This window comes from Wyeomyia smithii, chromosome 3 (assembly GCF_029784165.1).
Source record: "Wyeomyia smithii strain HCP4-BCI-WySm-NY-G18 chromosome 3, ASM2978416v1, whole genome shotgun sequence".
Classification (NCBI taxonomy): Eukaryota; Metazoa; Arthropoda; class Insecta; order Diptera; family Culicidae; genus Wyeomyia; species Wyeomyia smithii.
Window position 1 is genome coordinate 178,628,302 of NC_073696.1, and position 26,492 is coordinate 178,654,793.

Consider the following 26,492-nt stretch of genomic DNA (forward strand, 5'->3'; position numbering starts at 1 on the left):
AATTTTATTGCTAATGAAGTAAAGCTAGAAAGTCAGCGATCGTAAATCAATTTCGACAGTTTGACATTTTCCGCGAAAATGTAAATTTTATCGATCATTATAGCTAATAAGATACGATGAATGCGTTTTCGAAGTGATTGGGGTGCTTAAGTGGGGATACTTAGGTTTGGAATTATTTGGTTTTTAATCACTTAGTAGAGTAAAAAGGGCATTTGAATACACTTTTTTTATTTTTCAGTCTGTATTGATGGCTTTTTACTCACAGCATGTGTTCTTATTAAAGCAAAGCAAAGCAAAGCCCTGGTACTACATTCCGTATCGGAACTCGACCTTCTGTTTATAATACACAGACTTCGCAGCCAACTGTTAAGTGTACAGGACAATTGCGGGGCTAGCGCTACGATCCTACTGACACTAACAGTCTCTCCCGAGCCGAGACTCGAACCTACGACGACTGGCTTGTTAGGCCAGCATCGTACCTCGAGACCAGCTGGGTGCGTGCGTGTGTGCTTATTACGCCAGTGAAATCTTTATGACATAATTCTTGTGCAGTACTGATTTTGGATTTCACTGTAGATTAATTATTTTGTATTTTGCGAAGAGCGTTCTTCGCTGGAATCGTTCCACTGTTGATACGAGGTTGAAAGGGGCCGTTCCCAAGCCACGTGGTCATATTTTGATCTTTTTATACCCCCCTCAACCGTGGTCTTTCGTGTGCATTTGGCCAACAGACCCCCCCCCCCCCCCTCGTTTCGACTTTAACCACGTGGTCTTTTCATTTGTCAAGTGCCAAAAATTCGCTTAAATTTTTCACATTTTTTTATTAAACTTTCAGTACATTCTATATTTCTAAAATGCAAAAGCTTGATTCTTGACTTGGTGGCAACAATAAACTATAAGTCAGGAAAAAGGACCACGGGGTCATTTCGTTAACCTCCCCATCACTGTGCGTGGTCTTTTGTGGTCTCTTGACAAACCCCCCCGTCACCCTTTTTATGACCACGTGGTTTAGGAACGGCCCCAAACACTTAGGCAATAGGATATTTATAGTTGTACAGAAGAGGTCTTTTGAGTCGTCGATATGAGATCACGTAACACTTTGCAACGCTCACTACCAAGAAATTTAACTTGCACCAATGTACGAATTCATCCAGTAGTTTCTAGAGTTCCCTGCAATCATTTCGTATTATCAGATAGATTTTCAAACCGTCAGCGTAGATAAGTATTCCACCATTCGCAAGAAGTAAATAATATATCACAAACAGCTGTCTGTTGCTCAAGTAAGAGCGAACCCAGTTGCAGATGCTGTCGGAGATTCCAAGACGATATCATGATTAACGGTGTCAAATGCGGCCTTAACGTCGGTGTATACTGCATCAACCTGAGCTCCACCATCCATTGCACCGATACAAAACTGTTTGAATTCGCACAGGTTAGCGTCCACGGAGCGTTTGGGATAGAATCCATGTTGGGCGATACTAATATAACTCGTACAAGAGCTGAACAGCATATTCTTCATGATGATTTCGAAGCATTTTGATCCAGCTGATAAGGGGATTTTACCACGATGATTAAAGATGCCGGATTTATCGCCTCTTTTATGCACCGACAGCATATGAAAAATCTTCCATTCCGAGGGAAATATTCGATGTTGAAGTGATGTATTGAAAATCGCCCGGAACGGAGCAACCAAAGAAGCGCTGCACTTTTCGAAGATGCAAGAGGGAATACCATCGGGGTATGGCTTGTAGGACTTCTTCAGTTTCTTTCTTAACACTCGCGTACTCGACCCCTCCGGAGACGAAAAAATTGAAATTCTTTTACCTGCCGTTCCGCAAGATCTGAACCGATTTTGATCGAACCTTTTTCAAAAGTTCACAAATATATCATAGTTTATGGGACAGTAGGGGACATTTCGAAATTTTCCATTGTTCCGGATTTATCGAAGGGAATCGTGGAGTAAGTACCCTTCTAGAGACACAGGCTAGATTAAAAATGATAGCGAAACCTTGTTGCGACATATCAAACTTTAAGTTTTTGCAAAACAACAACTAACTTGTTTAGAGTGCCGTAGTCGCCACGACGAAAGTCACGTTCAGTCAGATCGATACCTTCGTGGAATGAAACAGGAGACTTGCAAAGCACAGCGAAGCAAAGACGTGGGTGATAATGATCAATTGGTACAACTTCCTCTCCTGCTAAAGAGACGGCGCCATCCCTTATGATGGAGTCGCTGGAGAAGACGAGCTCCATTACACGATCTAAGTGGTTTCGTATTAAATTTTGCTGTCGTTATGTGAAAAACGCCATGTTATCGAGAATGACTGACCAAGGAAAGCTGTGACTGTACAGGATTAGCGAGAGCTCTTCCAACCTAGGCGCGGTTGATTGAAGTTACCCAACAAGACGAGTTTTCCTGTATTGCTACACTTTCTGCTAATTTCAGAGACAGCAACAATATGAAGCATCACAAAGTTAACGTCTTGGATTTAATCTGGAGGCAAGTACAGTACACCAATGGAAAGAGGCAGTGGCTCTTTAGCGATTTTTATCCATAGATGTTCAATGTTGTCAGCAGCCGTGAACTGGACTACAGATAACTCATATACCCGCTTTACGGCTATGAGCACACCTTCGCCAGATTGATGCTGTTAAAGGCACAGCAATCAACACGCAAAAACCCTTGTTAAAGAGGTGGCAAAATTTAATGCGATCGTCCAAATTAGTCTCCGTGAACACGTACACATCGTAGTCTAACTCAGTGGAAGATAAGCACAATTGATCTATTTTAGTCCTGATGCCGTTGGTATTCTGGTAGTATAGATGTAGTCCGGATAAAGAGTCGTTGGCGAGCGTTACGGTAGGACAGAAGCGACTGCGGGTCGCTGGCTGGAGTGGCTCGGCTGCGTTGAGGACAACAAGGACAGTGCTGGCAGCAAAATTATGTCCGGGTGTCAGCCAGGAGAAAGAGAAGCTCAGTTGTTGTAAGCGAAAAGGTCTAGACCTCACCTAGTATTCCTCTTTGGACAGGTTCATTCTAAGAGGGAATTATAATGTCAAGAGGAAGGAGTCTTATCAAAACCTCGTTCCCCGTGCCAAAATCGCCAATTACAATTCCCTGGAGAAGATAAATATCTGGTTCCCTGGAGAGGATGGCTCTGATTAGTTTTATTATAAGAAGGACTTATTTTGACAAGAGGAAAGAGTCTTATCAAAACCTCGTTCTTTTCTCCAACACCGCGTCACAACCACAATTCCCTGAAGAGGCTCTTAATTTTTTACCTCTGGTCAGTTTTATTATGAGTAGGACTTATATTTTGTCGAGAGAAAGGGGTCTTATCGAAACCTCGTTCCTCTAACAAAGTACGCGCCTTAATAACAATTTCCTAAGAAAAACTATTATACGTTATTCAGACCAGTTTTGAGGAAAGTCGACAGGGGTACAATAGAATTCAGCTTGAAGGAAGTTGACGTAGTGGAGAGCTTGCGAATAAACCTATGTTAATGTCCTTTGACAACCAACTGGCCTGATTCTATTAAGATTCGAACCCACGACCATCCGTTTATAACAGCCGACTCTGCAACCTTGCGGCTCCCCAAGACGTAATGATCCTTCTCGTAGAGGTTTCGACGTATCGAAGTTCCTCTTCAGATCCTCCGTCTTATAGTACGTCGCGTTGATTCTCGGTCCCCTAAAAAATTTACTGCATGGTTGAGCTCCTATCTACGCGGCAGAGTACTGCGCGTAAAAGTTGAAACTTACTGTTCATCTCAATTTACAAATAACTTCGGTGTCCCACTGGGAACCAATATGGGGCCTCTACTATTTATATTGTTTTTCAATGCTTGATATTAGGTGCTTGTGTAAAACTGATATATGCTGACGACCTGCAATTATACCTCGAAGTACGTACTGTTGATGATTGTCGCCGTTTGCAAAAGCTCTTGGACATATTTGTAGGCTAGTGCCCTTAAAATTGGTTATTTCTAATTGTCTCCAAATGCCGCGTGCAAAACTGGTTCATCCGTTTTGCATTGAGAAACTTGTCATGGCGGGACCTGATTAACCTGCCTCCTTGTCATTATCGCTGTCATCTGCTTGGACTCGACACTCTTGATCGACGCAGGAAAATTGAGCAAGCGCTTTTTGTAGCTAAAATTATTTATGGTGAAATTGACTCCCCGAATCTTTTGTTACTGCTGAACTTTCGTGCTTCGCAACGCAGTCTACGATCTACTGGTTCACTAAAACCTAGTTTTCATCGCACTACGTTCGGATACAACGAACCTCTAGCCTCCTGCATTCGCACGTTCCTTGAGGTGGAAGATCTTCACGGCTTTGGTGTGCCGTCACATAAGTTTAGGCAACAACTTTTTATGTGTAGTTTATTTTAAAACGATTGTAACCATCATCCATGTAAACCTAGGTTAGATAAATTATATGCAAATACAAATACAGATAAACACCAGTGGGAGCTTCGTGCCTAAAAACAGCCCCCCAAAAAACATAACCTACGCGGCTCTCTGAAACCACGGGATATTTATTTGAGGTTCCTGGCCAACGTCGGCGCCTAAAGCCGATAATTTTGCACATTGTGCGGATGTTGCAAGACAAAAGATTTTCATTAGAGAACAAGAACTTCCGACCTGCGCGGCCGCGAAAGTATCAATTTGGCTCTGTCCATCTTCTTCCTTGTTGTAGCCTCCGGTACCCCAAGAGCTTTGCGTTGATTGTACGGCTTGTATCCCAGGTCCTACAGCAGTGCAGTCCAGATTGACGCATCCAGATCAGCAACGGTCTTCCGGGTCGAGCAGTTAACTTTTCGATGAACCCGCTCCCTCACTGCCTTAATGGGTGCTGGCGTTCTCGTCGATCGCTATCACCCGGATTTAGCATGATTCTTGACCGAGCCCATCTTCCGGTATCGACGGATGGTGGTATAGATGAAGCTCTATCCCGTGGGGTTTCAACTGCCGGAATACGTCGGCGGGTCGCTCATCTCTCGCAAACAACTTTACTGCGATGTCGCGGTACTTCTTCATCGTACGCGGTAAATAATCAACAAATAACAGCAAGTCGACACCATACGCGTCGGCTAGCCTATATGGTAGCCTATAATCTGACAAGCAAAACTACTTCAAATAAATGATTTTGGGGCGCTAAGAAGCACAATCAGTATTATCCCAATAGTGAGACCCGGCAAGACTGATAATTTTTCTTCAATTGCCAGATAACCAAAATTTGATAGCATTAGGTGAGAAACAGCTCTATTTAAAAATAAAATGAGCACCGCTTGTTTCAATCGTTTGAAATTAATGAAGAACTGCGATCACACATTTCAAATTTTGCAAAGTGAAAATTATAATTAAAAATGAAAACTTAAAATATTAATGACCCTGAGAAGGGCCACTTGTAATTTGTACTTGGCAGGAGGAACAAAATAATTTATTCAGAACAAGTATATTTTGTAACAGGTAAAGTTTGGCTTTAGTTTCGGACCTAGCGCGCTTAGCTTGGTTGCCCGGCAACATCTGCTCTGTCGCTTGTCTTCGATGCCATTTTGACGATATGCTTGTTGACGATTATAGAGCCGACGAAAAACTTATGTACTTCGCGCACAACGTTCGCCTGTATACTTACAAACAGTGTGCAGCGTGGTCCATCCTCTTTTTCAAATTCTTTCATTCTACCACATACGCCGCACCACATAGTTGTTGCGTAAGCTATCTCTGCAGGTATTTAAGGCAATCACATGTTTTTCCCCTTTTGCTCATTGTCGTATCGCTATTTCGTTCAATTGAATTTACAATTTACATTGTCTGGTTGATGCAAAAATGTTGATGATGGTTGGGAACGCTGGTAGACAAAATAAATTGAGAGATATCCTGCGTTATCTGCAGTTACCTATCCTCAATGACGAGGAATTGAATAAAGCTTCTACCCGACGTCACCGAACTGAAAAATTGACTTTTCCAGAGCCACCTTTCCGCAGTTAACCGGAATGTTCGTCATGGCGGACCAAAACATACGTGCAGGCATGTTTTTGAGTTCTTTCTTCGTTTTATTTATATTATTTATATAATAACAATAATTGCCACCTCAGTTTTCGCAACAAAGTTCTGGAGTAGATCTTTCGTTTTATGTTCACCCAGAAATTCTCGACGTGATGCAGCTAAGAGACGTTGGGCGGGTTGGCTGTCTTGAGTAGCACATTGATGTTAGGCCGTTCCATCCCCTCCAACGATCGCTTCGAGAAGTGGGCCCACGCCAGATCCGCCAGAACACCACGTCTTCGCTGTTAAGGTAATCTTGATGAACGACTCAACTTTCGACTTTGTGCTATAAATTTCCTCGTTAACGGTCAGTCCGGAGCGACAGAAGAGCGGCTTTGATATCCCCTTTGAGCTGATTGTCAGCCACAGCAGGTCCTTCTTGGGGAACTTGGAGTGTGAAATGAACTTCACTTTGGAGCTCACTTCCTTCGTGTGGGAAGTCAAATATGAAGCGCCCTGCCAGTCGTTGCCACCCAGGGTGAGATTGGCTTAGTCGTCCATCACCACCGCCGCGTCACAATTCGCCGGGAAAATCAACTTGACCATCTTATTCAGCCGCTAACGCTGCGTCATTGCCTGCAGCTGCGAGACCAGTGGACGGGACTGCCGCTTCCTGAGACGTATGTTCATGTTTGCCAGGTACTTTTTCACAGTTTCGGCGGTTGTACCGTCTTCCCAGCCAAGCGCACGCAGCGATGTAGCTACTTTTCCCTCGGACTTTCTCTTCAGCATCCTTTGGAACTTCTTTCGTTGCTTTGATTGTTGCTCAATTGTGCCAAGATGTGAAAGGGCGTATCCGGCATCAACAAAGTGTCCCACGATGTACGTCTTCGACGCGGCGGCATACCGTTCTTTGAACGTACACATTTCTGAACGGAGTAGCTTCACTATTTTCTCCATCACGGTTAGAGTTCGACTGATAGAGCCATCAAATTTTTTCTGCTAAATCATGGGTTACTGAGATTGATGCTGAATGAGATTGATGCTTCATCAGTGTGTGTTATGGTTAACCCATTAAAAATTCGGCAATTTTGGTTCATTTTTCTAATGCAAACGTTTTTGTCCAGGGAGGTGTTTTGGCGAATATCCAAACTGTTCTGCTCCTGGAGAAAACGGACAAAGGCATAATTCGAATAATTCACAGCTTTGGAAAAAGTAAAATCCACTGTCCTTTTCAGGACGACCATATTTTCAATCGAAGCAGTGAAAATGAGTTTTTGTTTCTAATTAGAATTTAGAATTTGGCAAAACATTTTCATCGAGCAGTTTTACCCACACTGTCCTGTTTTGACGATGAAGTAGTCCTCTACCTGCAACCGTAATTTTCAACATTATATTCGAATGACTTAAAGTCAATCAAACAAGGCATCTCTTCATGGTTACCAATCCAGTCAAAAAAGAAAAAAAAGGTTGGAAGAGTATGATTACTGAAATTCATCGTTTCACACCATTAAATTGATTAATCCCAGTTGAGTGTTTTTCCAAACGTATTGCAAGAAATACATTGACATAAGACAGGACGGAGTAATTCTACGCTAACTATGTGGTCGTGTCTCATAAACAACTATTTTTTTGCAGTTTGAGTCTTAGGGCAAATTTTTTTCGTATTTGTCGACCAGTGTAATTGATCACACATGCTGATTTTGACTCTGATTACTTTCCTATCACTTTTTCTATATCAAATGATTTAGTTTAAAACTCTGTGAGCTCTGTGATTAATTATCCTACAAATATTTTTGAAAAAAACAAAACTCAGATATAATTTAATAATGAGTTGTGTACTGTTATGAAGAAACTTTAGATGATAGAATAAGAGTTCATAGACGAATTAGCTATACATTTTCCGTTACTTCATTATTGCATATGATAAACATGTCATGGTTAACACCCATATGTCGCACCATCCCTAGCAAAAAGGATTGCTGACTTCACATTAGGTATATACATTGTTCGTACGAAAAATCACGGCGGCAAATCTATCTCATAGGTTCTAGATTGTCGAAGTAAATTTCAGCTGCAGTGACTTATTACCAGGTTGCTATAAATCGACAGGAACCATATTTCACACCGAACAAGTTTTTACGACTCGATGCGAAACATTTTTGATACCAACTGTCGCCATATCGTACGCCTTTGCGCCATCTGCCGTCTTCAACTTGAATAAGTGTGGGATATTCTCGGGATGAATAACCCATATGGGAGGCATACGATTTGTTTAGGGAATGGAGATAAGGATTTTTATCTCAAAAATTTTCTATTCATTGTGTGATTTACAAATATGTAGCCACGATATTTAATCTTCAGCTACTTAAGGGATTTGCATAAATGATTTTCCGCTACTTGTAATTTCGTAAAAGTTCATTCGTGTTTCGACGAACGACGAGCGTTATGACAAATTAGTGTCAGTCTTGATGGTGAATTTCAGTTTCCCGAATCGTGCCTTTATTTTAATTTCAAACAACGGCAGAGTTTCTCTATTGTAGGCTGCTAATCTGATATGCTAGTGGTATTATTGGTCTAAATTTGTTAGCAGACGTAATTGTTGAGTGTTTCTGAGAAAAATCATTCAAAACAAATAAACAAGTAGCTAAATTATGGACAGACATTAGTTGGCATAGTAAAGGAGACGCTCTATGAACTCTTCAGTAGTTTGCCAAATAGAATTAAAGTGACTTTGCTCCAACATTGTGGCCTCCACTATAAACCAAATTGTGTCCCAGCGGACTCATTTGTTATTGAGTCTGCGTTTGCTAGCAAATAAGGTTCCACTGTTTGCATGTGAAGGAAGGAAATAAAACGAAATTAGAATCTTGATGGAGGCTTGCTGACAAAAAATCACATGCACGGTCTGCTGCTTCCCTTAGGAGGGTAGAATGTGCCTGCAACTTCTTGGCACACGAGAAAATGCTCGCAAAGCGGAAGAATATTTCATTGTAATATAAATCTACACTTTATCGTGTACCAACGATTTGAGACAAAGTGTGGGGCAACTTTATGCGATATGTTTTACGACAAAATTAAGACGTGCCTTTCATATCACGGGATTTATGCGCAGAACATAAATAATTGACATCCAACTGTTGTTGCCGTTTCGTTGTTAGTGACCTTTAGAATAGCATTTTTTTTATTGCGGAGCTCACACCTTATGAAAATGCTTCTTGAACTAGAAAAAGAAGGATTCAACAAATGAATTTAGCGGAGAAATTTATGCCGCTACTGGTGGCTCATTTAATCATGCTACGATTACTTTTTTTTCGCTGTGCTATTTTCGAGTGCAAAATTTACAGGATGGCAAGCTCTACACGTTTGCGCTTTAGAATAATTGTGCAAAGCAAATTTAAACGAAACAGCGACTATAATTATAATAGCGGAAGTTTTTTCTCCGTAAAAATATATTCGGGATAACGGATGTTGCTGATTTTTCACATGTCTTAGCGTCTATTACCATCTCTGGGTTTGTGGCGGTTGTCGAATTTTTGATTGCTGGTATTGCAAGTAAAACAGACATTGACCAGCCTAGTAAAATACAGTGAGCTTCCATCATTTGAAAAATAAAGCAGACGCATGGTCATTTGTGTTGTGTTGTCTACTACAGGTAGTTGACACATCGAAAGCCTAATATTTTACAGTGAGAGCGGGGAAAATATACGCAACTATAGTAATTTAGATTTGCTCTGTTGATTAGGAATTCTTTCCAGTCTAGTACATAAACTTTCTTGTTGAAACATCAATGAACATCAACTGCAATTGCATTCACCTTTACTCTATCTGTAGGTCATTTGATACACGCAGTTTATCACGCAATGGTCGACTCGGAACTGAGCTCACGTTCGCTTTTGGCTCGGTTTTATTGACTGAAACCCGCTGAATACATTTATTGACAAAACGATTCCATTAATTGCGTTTGCTGGATTAAGCGCTCGCACAAGAGTGCCCACACTGACGAATTATAATATTTTAATTGCGTTTGTCCATTCTCGCACAGGGCAGTTTTTCTTCACGAGTCATTAAAATTTCAAAAATCGCAACTGTCGCAAATGTAACCCGGTGCAGTCTAACCGCCCAAATGGCAGTGCTGCAACTCTTTATCTCTATTGCATGCAATTCCGGTTTGATAGCGATGAAGCAATGTGGGCTTATTTGTGGGCTGACTGTAAATTGTGCAAACAACCGCACTCGATTGCCGATCATTCTTTGGTCCTTGGCGTGCACCCGGTTAGGTGGTTTTCATAAATAATGGATGCATATCAGCAATATTTGCAGCAAACTAATTTCAGTATTTCAATATTTTTGTGGGTACAGCAATAGGCCGGTTGGAGGTTGGGATGGCTAACGAGGCGGATTTCCATACGCGGATCCGGTTACAACAATGATCAATTTGCTGTCGATGCCGGAAAATGACTGTGTGCTTTTGTTTAGTTAGTATAACAATTTACGGTTAGTAAAACTCCTAAATAGTTACAAATTTGAAGAGTTTTCAATATATCGTCAAGTGAGTTTGAATCCATTTACCAAACAGCATAACTATATGTTTATTTTATATATCACGGAAAAATGTAACGATAGAAACCACTCACGTTAATGCAGAATATCCCACTGTTCCACTATCATCGCCACCATCGACGCGTAGCGCATTGTAATTTTACTCTTGTGTTTTCTTTCCTTTTCCGTAACATAATTTTGCTACGGGTATGTTCATCGTATGCTTATGACTTTTTACCGCTCACATGTAGGAATGATTTCCCTTGACTTTAGCGTTCGATGGGAACTCCTGCGCACTAGCACGTTCTCCTTCAAGCAAACGCTATCGTGTAAGCGAACGGAAAACACTTTGTGTGCTTATGGATGCTACCAGCGGATAGTTCTGAATCTGACAATTTTCGCTACACCAATTGAATTTCTTGCGCGTGATTTTGATACAACTTGAAAAGATAGGTAGGTGTATCATCGTGGTCCAGAGAAAGTGGCACATTGAGTTTTTTTTATCTGTGGCTAATAAATCAACGTGCATGCAAATAAAATAATTGGGTCGTTTGTTAATATAATTACTCCTAAGCGTTCCCATGCCAAATGATCTGGGAATTCGCAAAAATTCATGCGACCATTTTTGATTTGAATGAAACTTCGCACAAGTATTTGATTTAGTAAATTGCGTATTTTTCACAGGTGCAAAAATTTTTAAATTCAAGAATTATTTTCTGAAAAAGCATATGTGTATTGGCTTGGACTTTCATTTGAAAGCAATCAATGCATTGTAACTCAGAAAACCAATTAATGGTGCATATTTTTACAAGGCAATAGTAATTGCCTACAACTCATTCTCAGACAGTTTCTCTGTACAACCAACGGTTTCTGAGTTACGAAGCTTTGAATGTTGCCAAAATACATATGGTCTTTACAGAATAACTAATGGGACCAAGAAATTTTTACATCTGTGAAAAATACTCAGTTTGCTAGGCCTAATACGTGTTCATTCAAATCGAAAATGGTCCATTAAAGTTTTGCGAACTTCCAGATCATTACCGCGATTTTGCTCTTATCTTTATTGTTCTATATTCTAGGATTGAGTTTGAAAAAAAAAATCTCTTGGAGATAATTGGATTCGATTTAAAAAAATGTCTAGATACTGTGTTTTCCATCCCAGTTCTCTAGAATATTTGACCAACTTATTTTATTTCGTCTGTGAGATACAAGAAAAGGATCAAGGCTGCCCCTAAGCTAGTGGAAAGCTGGGCTACACAAACTACACAAACTTGTTTCACCAATGCTCGTTTTCGGCTGCGTTCTGGCTTCCTATATAAGAAGAATGTGCGAAAATAAATCTTCCATTCGTTTTCGTGGCGGCGACGTGTAGACAGTTTCAGACAGCGTACGGCATTCAAACTGCATTTGTATATCAACCGTAATACCTGAAATATAACCACGTTTCTAAGGTTAACACCTCTTTTCAAGTTCTTCCATTCTTTCAATAGATTGTTGCGTGGCATAATGTAATGATATTTTTTTAAATTAATGGTGTGTGGTTGGCAATTGGCTGGACATGTGTAACTCGAGACCCTAAAGTGGTCATTCACCTCTATCCACACGCAAAAGTTCAAGCTTTAATTATCCAATAGGTCCTTTCAATTCGCACAGAATTTGCTCTGTCTTCGCACAACCAATGCGTGATACGCATAACGCAAAAAGTTGTACAAGGAATACATTGACAGAGATCAAAATCAGAATATGTATCATATACACAAAAATCGTAACGTCTCGGTAAACTTCGGCTTCGTGCGAACGATCAGTTTCGAGGCGCTCAAAAAACCGTTCTTTACTTTCGCGAGCCGGTGCGTATCAACGGCTCGTGCATCCCTAAAAATCGTCAGCAACCGAAACAGCCAATAGCGAGCCTTGTTGCCGCGGAAGTTATTGACACTGGTGCCAGTAACGCAGAACCGAATGCATGTGAATGAAACCAGAGTCAGAATTAAATGCAAAATGTTTTGGACTAATCTCATGTTTTTGTTTATTGTTAATGATTGAATGATGTTTTCAAATGACCTGATTCATGAAAGTGAATCGATCAGACAATAATTTCTTCAATGGAGTCAGTACCCAACTTATTATTTATTATTATTATTATTATTATTATTTGCATTCATCTGACATCAGGGTCTACATGAATATGACTTAAACTAAACAAACACGTTTGTGCGCAATAAGCGTTGTCTAAAACTATTTGTACTCAGAGAAAAGTCGAATAAGGTGTACACATTGTTAAATACAGAGCACATCATACGTAAAGGTTCATTCTGACCATATTCGGTGCGTCTAAGATCTAACCTGATGAAATCAAAACTTCTTAGATTACGCGGTGGAACATTCACATTAACATGCGCTAGAATACGAGCTGAATCTATACTTCCAGTTAGCAGTTTTTGTATGAACAATACTCTTTCCAGTTTACGCCTCCTTTCCAACGTGTCCATTCCCAGAAGACGGCAACGATTTTTATAGGGAGGCAGTTCATTGGGATTACTCCATGGAAGAAACCTAAGTGCATAACGTACAAAACGCGACTGAACTGCTTCAATCCTTGATGTCCAGACATCACCATACGGACTCCATACCACAGCAGCATACTTCAACACAGATCTGACCAGCGAGTAGTAAAGCGCACGAAGACAATAAGGGTCTGTAAATTCTTTGGAGATCCTGATTATAAACCCTAGATTACGATTAGCTTTAGCTATTACAGCGGAATAGTGCTCCCTAAAGGAGAGCGTCGTATCAAGATGCACTCCAAGGTCTTTGATCACAGACACTCTCTCTACCTGTTCGCCTCCAATGTTGTAGTTCCAGCTAATCATATTTTTTCTACGAGTAAATGAGATCACAGAACATTTGTTCGTGCTGATGACTAGCTCGTTAATTCTACATCATCCAGTGAAAATGTCAACAAGTTTTTGAAGCTCTCTACAGTCGTCGATTGATTTAATGATGAGATAGATTTTCAAATCATCTGCATACAGAAGTCGACACCCTCGCGGAAGTATCGTGCACACGTCGTTGAAAAATAAAGAGAAAAGCAGCGGGCCAAGGTTGCTGCCCTGTGGAACACCAGAGAGATTTGTAAAATAGTCAGACTGAGCGGCTCCAATCTTCACAGACAATCGGCGATCTATCAAGTATGATTTAACCCAGTTAACGAAATTAGGTGCAGCTCCCATCCGTTCAATCTTTGCAAGAAGCAAATTATGATCAACGCGATCGAATGCAGCTTTCAAATCTGTGTATATGGTGTCTATTTGGGCTCCTTTCTCCATATTTCTCAAGCAGAATGACGTAAATTCCGTTAAATTAGTAACTGTTGATCTTCCGGCGAAAAATCCATGTTGGTCGCACGAAATGTGATTTTTAACTTCATGAAATAAAACTTTGTTTACAAGAGTTTCAAGCAACTTAGATCCTACACATAGAGATGTTATTCCGCGGTAATTGGATACATTCTCACGATCACCTTTCTTGAAAACAGGAAATAATATGGATTTTTTCCATTCATCAGGGAAAGATGCTTCAGCCATTGATTGATTGCAAATTGATGTTAGGGGAGCGCAAAGTGCAGTTGCACACATCTTAAATATAATTGGTGGAATACCATCGGGCCCTGGCCGACAGGAGGATTTCAGTTTTTTAATGGCAGCATTAATATCCGTTCCAGAGAATACAATATTTCGCATTTCTAGTACTCCCTCTGGTACATTGCAAATAGCAGCGGCTACGTGCTGTGGAGATGCAGCCTCCGCTTTGAAGACACTAGAAAAATGGCATGCAAATAGTCTGCATATTTCACCAGGAGTGGCCGCTGAGTCTGTCCCATAAGTCAAAATTGACGGAAGACCATTCTCCTTACGTTTTTCGTTTACAAACGCCCAGAATCTTTTGGGGTTTCGCTTTAGATCGTTTTGCTTTCGCCTCACATGCAGTGAATATAGCAGGCGATTATAGCATCTATACCTATTGCTGGCAGTTTGAAATTCACGTTTGGCTATCATATTGCGGTTCATAGTGTAATATCGAAGAGCCCTAGCTCGACTTCGCTTTAAAGTCCTGAGTCGATTATTTGACCAGGGAGGACATTGAGTAGGACGGGGAGCAGGAACATGAAGACGGAACAAATCCAAAAGAGTGGTAGTAAAAATTTTGACCGCGTCATTGATATTATTTGCTGTGTACAGTGGTGTCCAGTCAGTTTGTGTGAGAGAATGGCTTAGTGCTACAAAATTTGCTTTTCGAAAGTTAAACTGTGGTGTCTCTACAGGATCTACGAAGGTAACTGCCTTCGGACAGTTTAATGGAGCAGACAGAGGAGGGTGTAAAATATCCATTTTAACAAGTGGTTCTATGGCTTCCGAAACACTGCATTGCCTAGCGGCAATCTCGTTAGCAAAAACAAGATCGAGTATAGCATTCTTTTGATTCACAACCAGATTCAACTGCTTCATACCAAGAACTGACATGCCATCAATAAGTACAGAACTAGAGCTACTAAATGTTGATTCTGATGGATCAGGGTATATATGGCCATTGGGGGCATTTTTCCATTTAAGTTTAGGTTGATTAAAATCGCCGAATAGGATATGAGAGTCGTGTGGCCCAAGAGAATCTGTAACGTGACTAACACTTTCGATATGTTGCTCAATATACGTCGGATCTGCAGCGTGATTACGGCCAGGAGGTAGATACACCACACCAATACAGACATCATGACCATCAGTAGATACGCGAACCCATAGTTGTTCCAATTTGCTGTCTGTTGAGTTTGCTACAACATTAGATTTCAGCTGGTTCGTAACGGCAATCAGAACGCCACCACCGCGTTCTTTCCCAGTAAGCTCAGCATCACGATCCTTTCTATATACAGTATAACGATTTCCGAACAGCAGCGCCGAAATGAACTCCTCGTTCAGCCAGGTCTCGGTGATAACAATCACGTCGTAGTCCGAATATTCGGTAACGGCCAAGGAAGAAGTCGTCTATTTTTGTCCGGAGACCACGGACGTTCTGGTAAAAAATCCGTAGCCCAGGATTAGTCTCGATAACGGGTTGGTTTTTCGATGGATGACTAGAAGGTGCGGGAATATCAGGTGTTGAATCGTTAAAATCGGTAAAATACTTGCCGATGCTAGCAAGCTGGAAGACCTCTTCCCCATACTCAAACACAGGACCGGGACGGCTGGTGAGCGCAGGCTGCAGAGGCACGACTGTGATGAGCCGGTCAGGGGCTTCCATATTGCTTAATTCGGTGCGTCCCGGGCCGGATCCTAAAAACACAAGTTGGTCGTCAGTGGAATTCGTCAAGTCGATTGAAGCGGGGAAGTCTTTATGCGACGATTTGGCTAAGCATAGCGTTGTCTGGTCACAAACATCCATCGATGATTTCACGGTTAATTTAGAGTTGTAGCGTGTGTACTGTCTGAAGCTGTCGGTTGAATTCCATGTATGGTGCGAGGCAATTTCGGTGCATTCGGTCCCCAAAAATCCTTTGCGCTATTCCGTTCCTCAAACAGACGAAAATAAATTCCTTTTGGCCAATTCTTAGCATCCAGCGCAACCTCTTTGAGCTGGATATCAATGCCAACTTTAAAAGAAATGAACGCAAACGACCTTATGTCAGCGTCTTTTTTCACAAGTTTGCGAACAACTGGCTGAGCCGCTGGCACACATTCTTTAATGAGCGCAGTAATTTCATCCTCAGTTATCAGTATTGATTGCTGGTTGCACTGTTTTAACGATGCCAACCTTCTGAACATCGGCTGATGCTTTACAAGTGTAGTGGTTTGGAGCTGCGCAATACATTCAAAATACGCTAGAGTATCAAATGCGTTATGCCCAACGCACATGCGTTGTACTGGTTCCAATTTTAATCAATAAATGCGCTGATTTCGCTCATAAATGATTTGGTTACGCACACTCCAACTTTGCGTGTAGGCACAAGGCCATCATGCGAACAAACATCTCACTATTACGTGATCATTGAATCTCTAACAAATTTGATCTAATCTAATAAATAACTAATAAATGGTTTGATCGATAAACCGAAAACGCCAAAAGTAAGGCCTTATTCTATAAAACAGTTTAGCTGAAGCTGTAGAGTATGTAAAATCTAAAACGACCTCGATTTTTCGAGTTTAGACCACTGTGTACTGTGAGATTTTCAAATAAATCTTTCCACCAATAGTAAATATCATGAAATATAATACTAGGAATGTGTAGAAAATATTTTGGGAGTTATTTCTTGAAATTGTGGTTGAAAAACGTTCCTCACCAAAAGTATTTCGTCGTTTTTAACGGGTGACAACTAAAACTTCGGAATTATTTTCTACTGCGGTCAAAAAAGCTGGATGAACTTAAAGAAAAACTGATTTCTTTCTCATGAAGATACATTCATAGGGAACTAAGAAAAAATATTGAACATTTGAGAAAGGTCCGTTACTGGCCGTCCGACGAAGCATTCTCATAATGCCGGACCTAGAGCGTTGTACGGCCTTCACGTCGATATTTCGAATGCATCTCTTGATTCTAACAATCAACTATTTGCAGTTCGTTGATCTCCAGTTACATTTGCACCGAAGGAACTCAAAATCCCGAAGACGATTGTCGATTGGACGACACTGAGATAGGTTCATTGGGTTGTTTATTGGGGATACACATTGAGTCGAATGGTTGTTCAGGCACGTTTGTGTTTTTTTGACATAATGTGATGATATTTATGTGATGATAAAACCCTACTGTTCATCGGTATGGTGTTTTGGAAGAAATGAAATCATAATTTTGTTCGAATATTACTCTTTGATTGATAGCCAAGCCACTAAACTTGAACCATGTTTTGGCCAAAAAGGAAAAGTCCCTCTTTGTTCACTACTCTGGCCGGTCTTTCACTACCTTCCTGGCGGATTATTGTACAGGTTTGCAAAAAATCGCTTTCAAAACGGTTTACCGTGAAATTTTTTCCAAAATTGTTGTTCAGTTAATAGGGAACTGTACAAAGCGCTTGCGGAACGCTTCTTGTTTGGACGCCATTTTGAACGGAACTATGTATGCATAAACAAACTACAAAAATACTGGTGTAAAGAGGAGAGAGACTGAGAGAGTGCTTTCATATTAGCGAACCTATACATTAGAGAAATGACAAGACACTCACCGTTAAGGCAACTGTCAACATCAAAACGGGCGAGTTGTATCATTTTGCATTGCCGTTATCCGTTTTGATGTTGACAGTTGCCTTAACAGTGAGCGTCTTGTCATTTCTCTAATGTATAGGTTCGCTATTTCTTATACATACTCTCATTTCCCTCTGAGCGTGTTTGTTGTGGAGTGAGAGAGCCTCAAAAAAATTTCTTATTTTCAGTTGTCACCCGTTATGTCACTTTTTTATACTTTACGACCTTTACCACTAGGACGTCATAATGAATCGAATGGTGTACTCAGATCCTTTGGTGATTTTTTTATAATAACGGTCTCTAAGAGTACCGTGTCCCAAATCACTATTCGCACTACGGTAGGAGCGAACGTTGATGACGTCTGAGAAGAATTTATTATTAGAACTTTAGAACTTCGATTAGAACTTTAATCATTGAACATTGAACTTTACTCAGTTTTTCAATGAAATAATTCCGTTTTTAGCTCCTAGATCGGTTGTATCAGACAAACGTTTTCCTGCGGAAGCAAAGCATGGATATATATATTTATATATATCATTAGAACAACGTTTTCTTGTGAAATATAACTAACTTTCAAGTAACTTTTATATAAAATACTCTGTGACTCTATACCCAAAAACCTAAATTAATCCACCTAGCAGTCAGACCCAGCCTTTCTCATTCAAACTTATTATTTGTTAAAATAGATTTACATGAGCACTTCAATCCAATAGAGGTATTCACTCTTTGGGTTCCAACATTTTGATGCTGTTTGTGAAGTAATATTTGAAGTATAAAATATGAAATTTTACTTAATGTTAGTGCTTAAGAAATAGCGAAATAAAAGAAAGGACTCTTAATTTCGAACACTTTAATCACGAGCAATACCGGGAACGTTCAAATAGTACAATACCAAATTTAGATTATGTTGAGGCCACATATTCTGATCTAAGCAGGTATAGTTTTAAATAGTCTTTGAATTTCTTCTCTTTCCATAGTTTTGAACCACATATCAAATTGATATGAAGTTTGTTACTTGTAAATTTGAGAGATAACTCATTCGTATGACACTAGTTATGTTCAAATGAGTCGTGTAATCTTTCAGATAGTAGACTTTCGTTGTTTTTACAATTTTATACATAACGGTTGAAATATAAAATTATAATCAAATTATCAAATTATTATAAAAATATTATAATCAAAATGGGAGCCCATAGGCCAGCCAAACATCGAAACCACGTGTTCAATCATTATAATTCATCAGTTAACCCTCAACTAACCCGTTCATCTGATTTTAATATTGTTCAATTCGGTTGTGTAGTTTCTGAGATAATGAAGTTTCGTGATTTGCACATTTTGATACATTACAGACGAAGTTACAGTCCGATTACAATAAAATCCAATGCGGTGTAATGAGGCAACTAGACCTTTCATTTGACACTAATTTTGTGAAAACCGGTTCAGCCATCTCTGAGAAAAGTGAATGAGTTTAAGTAGTCTTCGAAATATGTTTATTTTCATAGCTGGATTTCACATTTTTAAACATAACAAGCAAAGTAAAAGTCCGATTGCAAAACAAATCAATAAGGTCTCATGTGGCAACTATACCTTCCATATGACACTGATTTTATGAAAATCGGTCCAGCCATCTCTGAGAAACCTGAGTGAGATTAAATAGTCTCCAGAACACGTTTCTTTCCATAACTTTTGAACCACATGTCCAATCTTCAAAAAAATCAAAAATAAAGGGTTTTTTAGGTGACCCGTTCATTTAAAACCAATTTTGTTAAAATCGGTTGTGTAGTTTCTGAGATAATGATGTTTCGTGATTTTCACATTTTGGTGAATAACATACAAACTAAAAACCGGATTACAATAAAATTTAATAGGGTCTTATGGGGTTAATAGACCTTTTATTTGAGAATAATTTTATGAAAACCGAGGGAGATTGAAAAATTGCACATACACATACACATACATACACACACACATACACACACATACACACATATACACATACACACATACACACACATACACATACACACACATACACATACACACACATACACATACACATACACAAACACACACATACAGAAAATGTTCAACACGTAGAGCTGAGTCGAGTGATATATGCCATTCGGCCCTTGGAGCACCTTCATACCTTCGGTTTTGTCAGTGATTACCTATCTAGGAATAAGGCAATAATATAGGAATTTTGTTTGTTCAGCAAAGCTTAATATTTTTGCAAGTTCTAAAACTTTCCCAAATAAACCATTCCTCTATCTCTTAACACAAAAAAGTAAGCGTTTTTGTTATATGAAAACCTACTGCAACATAGGGTAAATCAACCTATAGTGGACCGTTTTCCTATAGTGGACCACCCGCCAGATTAACTCAATTTATGCGAGAACTCGAGGGATTTTCAACAAACTTTCATCGAAAAACATTTTGTCCAGCCTGTCTGCATCACAAACATTTATAAATTTTGATTTATGTAAAGAGAAATTTAATTATTCTGACAGGTGGTCCACTATAGGTAAATAAAGTAAAGGGGTCCACTATAGGTTAATTTACCCTATTCTCGCCGTACTTTAAACCAGACTTGGTAAAGCACGCACCGCACTAGGATCGGAACGCAAATTGAGCTCTTGCTTGCTAGGTAACACGCACTCAAGCTAGCTGCTTCGGTCGCCGACTCGGCTCGTGAAGAATAAGAGAATAGCACAAAACAGGTGATATCTCTTCGTTGGTGTTTTTATAAAGTTACATGGAGCGCGCGGTGTAGCCCCGATCCATTTTTGCTTGCTTTTTTGCTTTGTGGCGTCTCCGCCTCCTTGTACTCTGATTCTCCTTGCTATGTATATACACGTTGAGCTAGCGCACAGTGAGCGCTGACGACGTTTGCGGGTGAATGGGTGACTATATATTTGTGTTGTTTTTAAAATTAAATGTCTTGAATTTAACGAAATGAAATTTAATGAAATTCAATGAAATGAAGCAGCAAAATAATGCTCTGTTTAACAACACCGGTGTAGCCAAGGATGCAAAAAGGGTTCTAGTGATAACTGATCAGTAGTCTAAACTGATTTCCTATTTCTTTTTATAGTTTTAAAAGAACATGCGGTGAAATTTTTTTATTGCAACAGTTGAAATTACTTGGTTTTGTTAGTTTCGTTCTCACATTTGATATTTCTTCACACGTGTACTGTCCACACGCGCAAACCAGGAGACTAACTTACTTCTTTTGGAAAAATGAAGCAAGAATAAAAGTAAGGTGTTCTGCGAGGTGTTGCTCTTTAAATATAGAAATCTTGATATACGGTTAAGAACCGAAGCGCATTACAGAGTTTTGAAGAAACCATACGTTTCGGTAAATATTTTCTCTAATATGAGGTTGAAATTGTTTTATATATTTTTAAGCCTTCAGCCAAAGAATACAGTAGAGAATGATCAAGACACTATTTTGATACTTTCCGTCGTTTCAGGAAGCATAATCATCAATTATCAATTCACAACACGAGTTCATATTTCAAAAAATATTACAAAATTCCTATTCGAACTTGGTAAAGCCACAGCATCTCGAGCAAAGCTTGATTGTAGCTCTGCTCCATAACCCACACGCACTCGGTCTAGGTGCTCTAATTTTCACCTGTTAGTTATTGAATTATTGAATGAACCTCCTACATATCAGGTTCATATCGATTTCCAACTATTTTTAGTACTAAAATTAAAATGTTAGAATGTACAATCGCAAATTAAAACAAAATAATAAGTAGCGCATTTTATAACTTTTATTACTTTTTATTTCATTTACTAGTTGAATATGCTGCTTATGTTGAACAGAAGGATGGTTTTCGTAAAACAAATGCAAATATGTCTCGTATTTTCGAAGAAATGAAGTTATTTAAAAACATTTTAGGGACATAACAAATTCGTTAGTTATTTTGCCACCCACGGATTTTTCGAAAAACCTTATAAGAAATTTTAACCCCAATGTACATACGCATATTGCAATACAGATCGGACTCGATTATCTGGAGGCACAATCATCCGGAGGCTCGATTATCCGGGGGTCGATTATGCGGAGAGAATGGCTTGATTATCTCGAGTTGTTATTTTTCACCGATTTCGGATTTGTTGACTATTCTACCTAGAAATACCAACTTTGATTCAGTATTTTGCGTTATATGCTGCGTAGTCAATTCAATGATGCAAAAAGGGGAGGAGCAAGATTGATTTAGGTTCAACTTATTATTATTTAATTTCCATTATTTTGACGGTCACCGTACCCGTCGCATTGATGGGATGCTTCTGAATAAATCTTAGTCGCTTTCTCTGATCCGCAGCTTATCTAGCCGCAACGCTTATATAATTACCAATAAGAGACATATAAAAAGGGTATCAAGGTGTTTTAGCGGCTTCATGTTTCCTTCATAATTATTCTGGAACTTATTTCGGAATCTGGTGACCGATTACGATAAAGTTTATTAGAATATGAAGGCAGCTATATTTTTAAAACTAAATATGTTGCGTATAAATCCGTTCAGACATCTCCGAGATAAATGAACTTAAATAAACTGAAAGTGGTTTATATGTTAAACATCGACATCGACCATTAGACCATTTCTAAATATTTATGTCGGCACATTTACACTTATTTTTATTAGCAATCTAGCTGTTCTTGACAAGCGAAAATAGAAAAAAATCAAAATAAATAAACGGTTCTATTATCCGGAGAATTCGGTTATCCGGAGTGAAATATTATTAAATGCTCCGGGTAATTGAGTCCGACCAGTACATACATTCAGAGTTGCGATTTATCATCAATCCAGCTACTCATGTGTTAATTCTGATTGAAAAAGCGAGACATAGTAAAATATATTTTATTTGATTTAATCTCCATTAATGAATATTCTTTGATATGATAAAATTTTTTCATACTAATCAAATTATAATAATATTCACCCTGGGCTCGGTAACGAAAATGAATTGAAGGCTTAAACGGAAGAGAAAAGTGCTTCCAAACAACTTGCACATAAGCTAACAGCCGAATTGAAATACACATGTTTGCCATCACAATGTTACCGGCTCAGTCAATGTAATGCAAATAAAAAAAAACAACGCTAATCTACTTATATCGCTAAAACTATTAATTTATCAAATCTCAAATATCATCAAATTGACTTACGTTTATAACAACAGCTTTTGATTTATGAAAGCATAATCTTGATTACAAATAGCATAGACGAAATGCAGTAAGCTCACGATCCGTAACGAAGGTAAATGATATCACTCGTATTGCATTCATTGTTATAAATCAATAGATTCATTTTTTCATGCGAGTCAATATCACGCTGTTGAAATGATAATAGGGGTCTTCACATCGAGCTCGTATACGAATACCAAGCCGTAAACTGTGTATCTTCCATTACTCGTCAATGGAGGTGAGTATTTTTACGGCTGAGTATTTGTTTACGAGCTCGACATGAATACCCATAATATTATTTTGAATAAATCAGTGTCGGTACATTCCGAGTCGAACAACCAAGAGCATCGGTTGTGTTTATCGGTCGTCTCGATATATTCGCAAAAAGTAATCGAACAAAAGGCATCGCTTGCCCGGTCCCGGTCTAACGAGTGCTGTGCAGTGCCAAATAATTCCGCTTTGAAGGTCATCCGCTATTGTTTGCTTTGTTGCTGCGTAGCTGAACCACCGCTGCTGAACCGATCGTTTCGGTGTTTAGCTGTGTTGAAGACAACCAGAGCTACAAACAAAGAAGAAAGTGTAAATCCGCACAGCTGCCGGCTGCCGGCTGCTGCACCCAACGATTACGTGACCACATTGTCAAAGACAACTTGAGCATCGCTCGAAATCAAGAAAAGGTACGTGTTTCTTGTCGGTGTTAGGGCGCTAGCCTTAGCACAATGGAAGTCGATCCTCCGACACCGAACCCTCCTGACCCTGTCCCTCCTGCTCCTTCCCCCGCTGTTCACTCTTCAGTTCCCCCTCGTGCCAGGCTCTACCTTGACGAAACAGCAGGTTCACGTTTCGTTGTATATTTCCGGCCAAAAGCAGGACCTAAGTCGAAATCCCTGAACATATTACAAATTTCGAAAGACCTGACGTCACGCTTCAAGGCCGTGACTGAAATAATCAAGGTCAGACCAAACAAGCTCCGTGTTGTGGTCAATGACCTGAAACAGGCCAACGATATAGCTCGTTTCGAGCTCTTTACTCGGGAGTATCGCGTATACATACCGGCCCGAGACGTGGAGATCGACGGCGTCGTGACCGATCCGAGTTTGTCCGTCGAGTGCCTCTTGAAGGATGCTGTAGGCTGTTTTAAAAACAGCAGCCTTCCTGAGGTTAAGGTATTAGAGGTTAAACAACTGCGATCTGTGTCGCTCGTCGGCGACAAAAAAGTATACACTCCGTCAGACTCGTTTCGTGTCACGTTCGCCGGGTCTGCATTGCCGAGCCACGTCTTGATCCACCGGGTTCGTCTTCCTGTGCGCTTATTTGTGCCCCGTTTAATGAACTGCACCAATTGCAAGCAATTAGGTCACACAGCCGCCTACTGTTGCAATAAGGCACGGTGCGGTAAGTGTGGAGAAAACCATGCCGACGATTCCTGTAGCGCGAATGCTGAAAAATGTATCCACTGCGGGGAGAATCAGCATGAGATCTCCACATGCGCGGTGTACATGCAGCACAAGGATAAATTGAAACGGTCTCTCAAAGAGCGTTCAAAGCGTTCTTACGCTGATATGCTCAAGAAGACCACGACCACTTCTACCATAACAGCGAACCCCTTTGATCTGTTGTATTCAGATAAAACCGACTCTGACGAACCACTAGAGGGAACTTCTTTTGCCAATCTTGGGGAGTCTAGAAAGAGGAAAAATCTTTCCTCCCCTAAGCTTCCCAGAAAAGGTCCTAAGGTTTTCCCAAAGTGGAAAGAACAGTACAACCAAAACTAAAGGTGCTACGGAAAAACCGAAGCAAACCCCTCCTGGGCTTGGCAATTTAAAGTCTCAGAAGGAGTTCCCAGCACTTCCAGGAACATCTAAAACCCCAGTTGCTCCTTTTGCACATCCAGTTGACAAAACAAATGCTGGATTGGTGAATTTTTCTAATATTGTGGACTGGATTTTCGAAAATTTCAATATACCTGATCCAATTAAAAACTTTCTTACAGCGCTTCTCCCAACAGTTAGATCATTTTTGAAGCAGTTGACTGCCCAATGGCCCCTCCTTGCAGCGATTGTATCCTTCGATGCCTAATTCAACTGCGTATACGAAGGATTCTATCTCTGTCTTACAGTGGAATTGTAGAAGTATTCTACCAAAAATTGATTCGTTTAAAGTTTTGATAAATAAAAACAAATGCGATGCATTTTCCCTTTGTGAAACTTGGCTTACTTCAAATATTGATCTCAACTTCCATGATTTTAATATTATTCGCCTTGATCGAGACACCCCATATGGAGGAGTACTTTTAGGGATTAAAAAGTGCTATTCTTTCTATCGTATTAACCTCCCCTCGATTCCAGGCATCGAAGTTGTCGCATGTCAAATGACAATACAAGGTAAAGAGCTTTGTATTGCCTCAATATATATTCCTCCCAGAGCACAGGTTGGGCAACGGCTGCTCTTTGATTTAATAGAACTTCTTCCCTCACCACGTTTGATTTTGGGAGACTTCAACTCTCATGGCGTGGCTTGGGGTTCCCCTTACAATGATAACCGCTCCTCTTTAATCTATAACCTTTGCGATGACTTCGACATGACTATTTTAAACAACGGTGAAATGACACGTATCCCGAAACCTCCAGCGCGCCCAAGCGCTTTGGATCTATCCTTATGTTCGACGTCGCTACGGTTGGATTGCACATTGAAGGTAATCCTCGATCCTCACGGTAGCGACCATCTGCCTATTCTTATTTCAGTTACAAACGGGTCAACTCGCATGCGACCAATTGACATTCCGTATGACCTCACACGGAATGTCGATTGGAAGTTATACGAGGAAATGATTTCAAAAGCGGTCGAGTCGATTCAACATCATCCACCACTTGAAGAATACAACCTCCTCGCGGGCTTGATTCTCGACGCCGCGTTGCAAGCCCAAACGAAGAAATATCCCGGCGTAACGATCAAGGAACGGCCTCCCACTCCGTGGTGGGACCAAGAGTGCTCCGATGTCTACACGCAAAGATCCGACGCGTTTTTGGCCTACCAGAAGGGAGGTATACCCGACGACTATATACGGTATTCGGAGCTTAATACCAAGCTTAAAAGCCTGGCTAAAGCAAAGAAACGCGGATATTGGCGTCGGTTCGTGAACGAGACGTCGAGGGAGACATCGATGAGCACTCTTTGGAACACAGCCCGAAGAATGCGGAATCGCGTAACGGTCAACGAAAGCGAGGAGTCTTCAAGTCGGTGGATATTTGATTTTGCCAGGAAAGTATGTCCGGACTCTGTTCCTGAGCAAAATATTGTTCGTGATGCGTCTCCGGGCCACGACGCGATAGAATCACGTTTAACGATGGCAGAATTTTCAGTTGCCCTCCTGTCCTGTAACAATAACGCGCCTGGGTTAGATAGAATCAAATTCAACTTGTTGAAGAATCTACCCGGCAATGCCAAGAGGCGCTTGTTGAACTTGTTCAATAAGTTCCTGGAGCAAAACATTGTACCACAGGATTGGAGGCAAGTGAAGGTGATCGCCATCCAAAAACCAG

The 26,492-nt window shown here is 40.2% G+C and overlaps 1 protein-coding gene across 2 annotated transcripts in view; it reads right to left on the reverse strand.

Moving 5' to 3' along the window:
- Window positions 1-26,492, reverse strand: part of LOC129726663 (protein eva-1 homolog C) — a 421,987-nt gene that overhangs the window by 318,594 nt on the left and 76,901 nt on the right. The window lies entirely within an intron of this gene.